The following is a 9,032-nucleotide window of genomic DNA, read 5'->3' as shown; positions in this document are numbered from 1 at the left end:
ATTCTTTCTGTGAAGTTCATGTCATTTGACTATCCCTGACTACTTCTAATTTTTGTTACCTATTTGTTATAGGTAACTCACCATACACAGAGCATTGAGGTTTCTACATTTTCTTCCATCCTATCTGTCATCATCATCCTCTGTGACTATTATATTTAACAAGCAATTTAAAATTATGATCAGCACACACTTGTGTCTCCTAAAATCTCTTTAAACTTTATTAAATGGAGGTGATTTTTCCCTCTGTCTCAAGATAAAGACTTTGACAGGCACCAACTTTTCTGTTCATTTTGAGGTAATATAATCTGGTCACCTATGTGAAAAATAAGCTTCAATTAAGAAATTAAAATATTTTGTCTTATGTAACACTCAATGATCTAAATATTATTTAGCAATCACATCTCCTCCGATTCCCCAGATCTTCTTCCTGGCTTCAGGTTAGATCCTTCTACTCACTACTGTTCTTCAGCTAACCTCCTCTCCCATTTTCCTTGCCATTTGACTTGCAGTGGGGTGTTGGGGTTGGCTGTGTGAACGGAGGAAGTGTAAGGGAATAAACCTGTTCTTATTTGGCTGTATGACTTCCGGGTCTGTTGGCTTTGGAGATGTGAACCAACTGGCCCTCTTTCTTATGGGACTCTTCAAAGGTTCTCTACAGAATCCCTGATATGGATTTTCACCCAAATCTTGAATTGAAGTTCCCATAATCCCCACATGTTATGGGAGGGGCCCAGTGGGAGGTAATTTCATTATGGGGTGGTTATCCTCATGCTGTTCTCATGAGAATGAGTGAGTTCTCATGAGATCTGATGGTTTTATAAGGTTCTTTTCCCCCTTTTGCTTGGCACTTCTCCTTGCTGCTGCTATGTGAAGAAGGACCTTTTTGCTATCCCTTCCACCATGATTTTAAGTTTCCTGAGGCCTCCCCAGACATGATGAACTGTGAGTCAATTAAATCTCTTTGTAAATTATCCAGTCTCAGGTAGGTTTTTATAAGCAGCATGAGAGCAGACTAAGACAATCCCTTTCTCCTGCAGTTCTCCAGACCTGGCTGATGTGGGCCCCTTGCTCTGAGAAGCTGTGGGAGTGGAGCCATATCACTGTAGAAATTTGCTTTCATGGTCCTGCCACCAAAGAAGGCAGGGAGTCTTTCTTTCATCCTCCAGATCTTTCCACTAGGAATTGGACTCTAGTCCACACCCTTTTTTCTTGGGTGGGTCAGTGTAAAGGCTGTTCTTGTATTGCTATAAAGTAATACCTGAGACTGGATAACTTATAAGAAAAGAGATTTAATTGGCTTACAGTTTTGCAGGCTGTACAGGAAGCAGAACACTGGCATCTGCTTCTGGGGAGGTCCCAGGGAATTTTTACTTATGAAAGAAGGTGAAGCAGAGCAGGATCATCACACGGCCAGAGCAGGAGCAAGAGAGAGAGGGGTTTAGGGGGAAGGGATGTACCACACACTTTTAAACAACCAGATCTCCTGGGAATTCAGAGAGCTCACTTAGCACCAAGGAGATGGCCCAAGCCATTCATGAGGGATCTGCCCCCATGATCCAAACACCTCCCGCTAGCCCCAACCTCCAACAATGGGGACTATATTTCAACCTGAGATTTGGGTGGGGACAAATATCCACACTATAGGAGTCAGGCACCAGTTCTCCATTTTTCTTCACTTCAGAAAATCAGTGTCAAAGCTCTCCTAAGATGTTTCTTACTCGGGTTAGGATTAGAAGGTAGAACTCAAACAGGGCAATAGTTTTCACCAAAGAAATTTCTTCACAATCTTTCCTCCAAATTCTCTCTTCACCCTCTGAATGCTCTTTTATATTTTCTTTCTGTGGTGAGGGGGTAAGGGGGCTCAAGATCCCTTGTAAATTATCATTTGGTGGAAATTTGTCCATGTAATCTTAAATGTTTAATATATAGAAATTAATTTGCTCATAAAATTATTTAATTAACTTTTTACTATCTGTAAGATCTGCAGTGTCATCTGCTTTTAGTCTTTGATGCTGGCAATTTGTGTCTTCTATTCCTTGATAAGACTCACAAATCAAAACAGCCTATTGATATTTGCTTTTTAAAATAACCAACTTTTGGCTACGTTGATTTTTCAATTGCATTTTCTATGTTACTGAGCATAGTTTGTTAAAACCTCTCAGTAGGATTGTGAATCTGTTCACTTCTCATTTTATTACTGTCAGTTTTCACTCTGCATATTTATTTTGAGGCTCTGTTATTAGGTGAATACAAATTTAAAACTGTTATATCTGTTTGATAGACTGGCCATTTTATCATGAAAAAGTAATTCTTTTTTTGCCTTCAAGTCTACTTTGATATTTGTCCAGATATATCAGCTGTCTCTTGACTGGTGTTTGCATGGTTTATCTGTTTTTTTTTCTATGTTCAACTACTCTGTATATTTATCTTTAAGGTGTATCTCCTATAAAAAGAATATTTTGTGTATGTCATTATTTGTCATGTAGCCTATTTCATTTATTTCCTCGTTATAGTGATATATATTTGAACCTGCCATCTTACCGTTTTGATAGTATTTGTCCCATTTATTGTACATTTCTTCATCCATACTTCATTGGATTAACAATTACTTTTGGATTAAGTATTACTACCTATTATTACATTTTACCATTTTGGATAGCTTGTAAGGTGTTTAATCTTTTATTTATTTTTTAGTGGTTACCTCAAGTTTACAATTAATGTTTGACTTTAAAATCTAGTATGAATTTGTACTTTTACCATTTCCTGGATGATATAAGGAATTTGGAAAACTTTAACTTTGTTTACCCTACTCATGCCTCCTAGTTACTATGTCATATTTCTGTTGAACATATATTTAAAACTCTACCAATTTATCATTTCTATTGTTTTATGCCATTAATAGTTACTTACATATGTATCCTTTCAATTACTCTTTACTGCTTCCTATATTTCATTGTTTCCAGTTGTGGCATGTTACCTTATGCCTTATGATATTATGTGACATTTATTTCAACCCACGTTTACTGGTGAAAAATTAATTTCTGTGAAAATTTCTTTTTTTTTTTTTTGAGACGGAGTCTTGCTCTGTCGCCCAGGCTGGAGTGCAGTGGCCGGATCTTAGCTCCCTGCAAGCTCCGCCTCCCGGGTTCACGCCATTCTCCGGCCTCAGCCTCCCGAGTAGCTGGGACTACAGGTGCCCGCCACCTCACCCAGCTATTTTTTGTATTTCTTAGTAGAGACGGGGTTTCACCGTGTTAGCCAGGATGGTCTCGATCTCCTGACCTCGTGATCCGCCCATCTCGGCCTCCCAAAGTGCTGGGATTACAGGCTTGAGCCACCGCGCCCGGCCAATTTCTGTGAAAATTTCTTTGTGTTGACTTCATATTTATAGAATATCATCGCTAGTTATAAAATTCAAAGTTGGCAACTTTGGAGATAGTGTTACATTATCTTCTGATTTAATCATTTCTGTTGAGAAGGCAGCTGTCTGTATAATAGTTGTTCCTTTGAAATTAATGTATCTTTTTTCCTCTAGTTGCTTTTGAGATTTTCTCTGTGCACTTGTTTTTTTCCAGTTGTAGTATGAAGTGTCTAAGTGTTGTTTTCTTTATATTTTTCCTTCTTAGAATTTAAGGTACTTCTTGAATCTATGGCTTGGTGTCTTTCTTGTTTTAGACAATTTCTTGGCTATATATAAGCATTCTTACTGTCTACTTCATCTAAGGCTTCAATAACAAGTATGTTAGTCTTTTTTTCATACTTCAGCCTAGATATTCACTACTGACCTTCCTTTTAGTTCACCCTTTAGTCCTCTCTTTAGCTGTGTCTAGTTGGCTATGAAACTCATATACTGGGTTCTTTTTTTCAATTTTTGAAGTTTTCAATTATAGAATTCCTATTTAATTTTTTAGTTATCTGCTGAATGTTTATCTTACTGTATTTTTTTCTTGAGTGTACTAGACACAGTAATTTTTGTTTTATATATGATAACTCCAATATTTATATTTCCCATAGCTTCATGTTCATTGTCTTATTGTCTGCTATTTACTTTGTTTCTTCTCCTAGTTTGTGTAGTCGATTTTTATGTATTTATTTTTTAGATTTTGTGGGTTTTTTCATATATGAAAAAATGCAGAAATAATTTGGTTCTGGCTGATATTATTTTCTTTCAGAGAGAGTTTAATTTTTTCTTGGCAGGCAGTTAGGCTGGGGGCAGGTCAATTTCAGATTGAGATGATTAGAATGTTGATTCATGTGGGCTAGTTTACATCTTGTTAGCCTTTCTTCTATTGAGTAGTCCTTCAAAGGTCTTAAGCGAAAGCTGTGAATGTTTCCCAGAGCCTCTTTTCTTTGTTGGACTTGAACTTGAACGTTTTGCTCCCAATCTTTATGAGAGTGCTAAAAACGTTGGTTAGCTTTCCAGGCTCTGGAGGCTGCCTACAAATCAGCAAGTGCTTCAAAGGGAAACACAGAACTAAATGTCAGGCCCACCTCCTTGCACTTCCCTTCTCTGAGAACCTCGGCGCCTAATATCCTTGTTTCTTGATGGCTCCCTGGTGTTTTCCAACAGATTTTTTTTGGTTCATATTTTATCCAGCCTTCTCAGGTGTTCTTGGCAGTAAAGGTTAGTCTTATACAAGTTAATATGCCATCACTGGGATCAGAAACTCTTATTGTGCATTTCAAATTGTAGCTTTTGATATATATATCCTATCTTTACCAGTAGGTGGTAAATTCCTAGAAGGTAGGTATATATACTTTTTATTTGCAACACCTTGCCTTACATACAATATATACATATATTTACTGGCTGAATTAATACATTTTTATTGGATGTCTTCAATTAAAAGAAATAATGCTAAACTCAATTTTTTCAGAAGTTAAAATTTCTAACATAAAATACTATTGAAGAATCATTGTGATAAATGAATGCAGACTCAGAAAAGTGAACCAGCTAAACTACATCAAAGCTTTAAAATAATGTCAGAAGAGTCAGATACAGAAATTCTGAAAACCTTTAACTCCCCAGGATTAATTCATTCTACATGAAATAGGTGTTCTCCTGGTGACACTTTGATCCAACATCCTCATGTTGTCAGAGTTCAGAAGCCTTAAGGCCTCAAAGTGCTCCTCTGATTTTTATCCAAAACTATAATCAGGTTTTGATCCATTTTAGAAAAGAGGCCTGATCTCTGGAGTACAGTGGTAGCCATGGTGCCGGAGGAATCATCGTGTATAGACCAAAGGCCCAGTGAGGGGTAAACAACTGATAAATGCACGGCTGCAAATGTTTGGCTACTTCCTTCTTCCTTTTCTTTGATTACTTGGCATAATGATATTTTTTTCTTTTTTTCTAGTCTTTTTAATAACTTTTTTTTTTTTTTTTTTTTGAAATGGAGCCTTGCTCTGTCCCCCAGGACTGGAGTACAGTGGCGCAATCTCTGCTCACTGCAAGCTCCACCTCCCGGGTTCACGCCATTCTCCTGCCTCAGCCTCCTGAGTAGCTGGGACTACAGACACCTGCCACCACACCTGGCTAAATTTTTTGTATTTTTAGTAGAGACAGTGTTTCACCGTGTTAGCCAGGATGTTCTCGATCTCCTGACCTCATGATCCGCCCGCCTTGGCCTCCCAAAGTGCTGGGATTGCAGGCGTGAGCCACAGTGCCCGGCCTTAATAACAGGTTTTAAATTCTTATTTATTTAAGAAATATTTGTAGTGTTTATTACGGACTAACTACGAGGCAAATACTAAGGCTGAGTGGATGCAAAGAGGGATATAAAAAAGTTAGAACCCTTGCTTCCATCTCTCTCTCTCTGTCTCTCTCAGGAGTGTGTGTGTGTGTGTGTGTGTGTGTGTGTGTGTGTGAAAGAGAGAGAGAAAGAGAGAGAGAGAGATGATATATATGATGAAGACAGTAATAAACAGCCTAGACATAAGGAAACCAGAGCCAACTTCCAAATTCCAGATTGAAGTCTTGCTGTGGAATATATATGGTTATTGAATGAAGAAATGGATTTCAAGAAAATTGGTGGAGTGTAATTTCTGATTGCTGCATAAAGTGCTTAGGTCTGAGTTGCTTTCAGTTGAAGTCACAAGAAGATGATAAATTAGGCTTACAGGATTTGGCAAAGATTATTTCCAAACAAAAGCAACTCTAAATTTCGACCTATTCTTTTCAATGCAGAAGGAGATTTTAAGATTCCAACAGATAGGAAGATTTGAGAATGCACAGTTTCTAAAACAGCAGTTTTAATCTCAGTTGGACAGTCCAGGAAAATATGGGCAGGGAACTCTTTCTGGTGATTATGAGACTGCAACCAGGTTCAGAAAGGAAAGCTCCATACTTCAGCCCACAGTTAACCAGTCAGTCCTAGAAATCTGATCCAGGAGAGAGTCTTACTGCCTTAGATTGAATGGTTTTACAACAGTTGAGTGGATTATTTGATATGGTTGGTCCGCAGATATAATGCCTGACTTATTCAGGACAGGCTCTAACTGTCTAACTGTCATTATTTATTTTTCAGTTATCAGATAGTTCCTTTAATTTTTTTTCTAGGAATTTTTGCTGTAATCAATAGGAGATAGGATGGATTGTGCCAACTTCTTAAATGGGACTGCTATCTCTTTTTCTTTTTTTTTTTTTTTTGAGACAGATCTTGCTCTGTTGCCCAGGCTGGAGTGCAGTGGCACAATCTCAGCTCACTGCAACCTGCACCTCCCTGGTTCAAGCAATTCTCCTGCCTCAGCCTCCCAAGTAGCTGGGATTACAGGTGCACACCACCATACCCAGCTTTTTTTTTTTTTTTAGTAGAGACATGGTTTCACCATGTTGGCCAGACTGGTCTCAAACTCCTGACCTCAGGCAATCCACCTGCCTCAGCCTCCCCAGGCACTGGGATTACAGGTGTGAGCCACAACACCTGGCCTGCCAGCTAAACCTTAACGAGATTCCAGCTTCATGCTTACACAAGACTCATGCTTACACTTCATTGAACACAACTTAATGATAGGACCATACCCACTTGCCAGGTGCATAACCATATGTTCAGCCAAAAAGTAGAGGCAGGCTCTGGCCATATGGAAGAATGGGAAAAATAGATATTAGGGAATGGCTAGCACCACTATCCTTACTTTCAAAAATTGCAAGGTCTAATATAGAAGATAGACATATAAATAATCTGTTACATTGCTATATTGTAAGTGCTATATGAGACATTTGTCCTTATGAGCATAGTTTCTACACTGGAGTGTCTGGAATCTAGGATGCTTTAAGGGAAGTCATGCAGGTCCTAAAACTATTGTAATATTTTGAGAAACATAACAAATGTCATACACTTTACCTTTGATTGGATTCCAAAAGTGAATAAAGCATTGTATTTCTTTCCTTTTGGCTAGAATTCTGTTAATTCCATTAGTAATTCTAATTTTCTCATTCTGATTAGAAGTTTAGAATAGATGTAAAACTGCTCAGTTATAAGAAGTGAAAAACAAATTACTTGTTTCTTAATAAATGCAACATAGTAGACAATAACTTTCAAAACATGGAGTCTCATATCATTGGTAGACTTTCTTAGTCTAGATTCTTTTGGCAGGAAAGAGCCAAATAATAAAAATCCAATTTAGTTCTTAGACTGTTTGAAACAAAAAAGAAAAGGGACATTTATTGGCTCATATAATTGGGAAAAATATTTTTAAATAAACATTAGTTACAATTTTTTGTTGGGGGAGTTTCAAAAGATCACCAGCTAGCTTTCATCTCTTCACTTCTTTGCAGCGTAGGCGTTTTTCCCATTTAGGGTAAGATAGCTGTTGGCCAGATAGACTGTTAACATATCTTCATAGTAATATCACTGGGAAGAGCCAGTTCTTCCTTCAAGAATCTATACATCCATCACAGGGAAGAGATCTGACTGTCCATGCTTGGGATAGAAGCCTATTCCAACCGATCCCCATGGTCAATATGCTATAGTAAGTTTAACCCTTTCTGGATTATAGAACCACTTTTATGACTATATTTTGTTACTAGATGAACAGAGAAAGAAAAGAACGTCACTTTGGGAGGCTGGGGGTGGGGGAAATCGCCTGAGACCAGGAGTTTGAGACCAGCCTGGCCAACATGGTGAAACCTCATCTCTACTAAAACATACAAATTTAGCTGGGTGTGGTGGCAGGTGCCTGTAATCCCAGCTACTCAGGAGGCTGAGGCAGGAAAATAGCTTGATCCCAGGAGACAGAGGCTGCAGCGAGCCGAGATCACGCGGTTGCACTCCAACCTGGGTGACAAGAGTGAGACTTCATAAAAAAAAAAAAAAAAAAGAAAGAAAGAAAAGAAAAGAATGTATGTTGGATGGAGAAAGTAAACTAACAGCTACCCAACATTAATAAGTGCAATAAGAAATAATTCACCTAAGGTTATTTTCCTATCTTTTGTTTTGGTTGGGTCTCTTATTTTTTATTCAGTTTCATACCTATGCTTTCCATCAAGTTTTTCATTTGATAGAGGTCATGAGAGAAGTTTCTGAAATTGTTACTTATAATATATTCTAAACTTAACTTTCTTCTTTCTGTCAAGAGTTCTGAATTGTCAATTTGTATCCATAAGTCAGGAATACTTTCTATCATTAAAGCCACAAAGGAAATCTCAACTTTATTTTAGCCGTAGGTGGTGGAGATTTGAAGCTATTTTATTTTTTCCTCTATCCCTTTGCCACATTCCAGCTGTGATATAGATAACCTGGCACCAGGCTTGAGTACTAATTCGAAATATGGTTTCCTACTTTTAAAAAAGTCCCAAATTATTTTTACTTAAACTTTCAACTGTCATTTAGTAAATATTTGTTGAATAAGTAAATGAATGGTTGGTGTCTAATAAATATTATTAATTCAGAATATCAAATATCAAAAAGATATTTTGTCTTTTTTGAATTCTTATAATTTCCTCTCTATACACACTGATGTACATGTTTCAACCTAAGTTTAAAATGCCATTTTAGTTTTTTCTTCTTCTTTTTTCTAACCTGTGAGTTATG

The sequence above is a fragment of the Papio anubis genome, chromosome 1, assembly GCF_008728515.1.
Source record: "Papio anubis isolate 15944 chromosome 1, Panubis1.0, whole genome shotgun sequence".
Lineage (NCBI taxonomy): Eukaryota > Metazoa > Chordata > Mammalia > Primates > Cercopithecidae > Papio > Papio anubis.
This window is presented reverse-complemented; position numbering follows the sequence as displayed.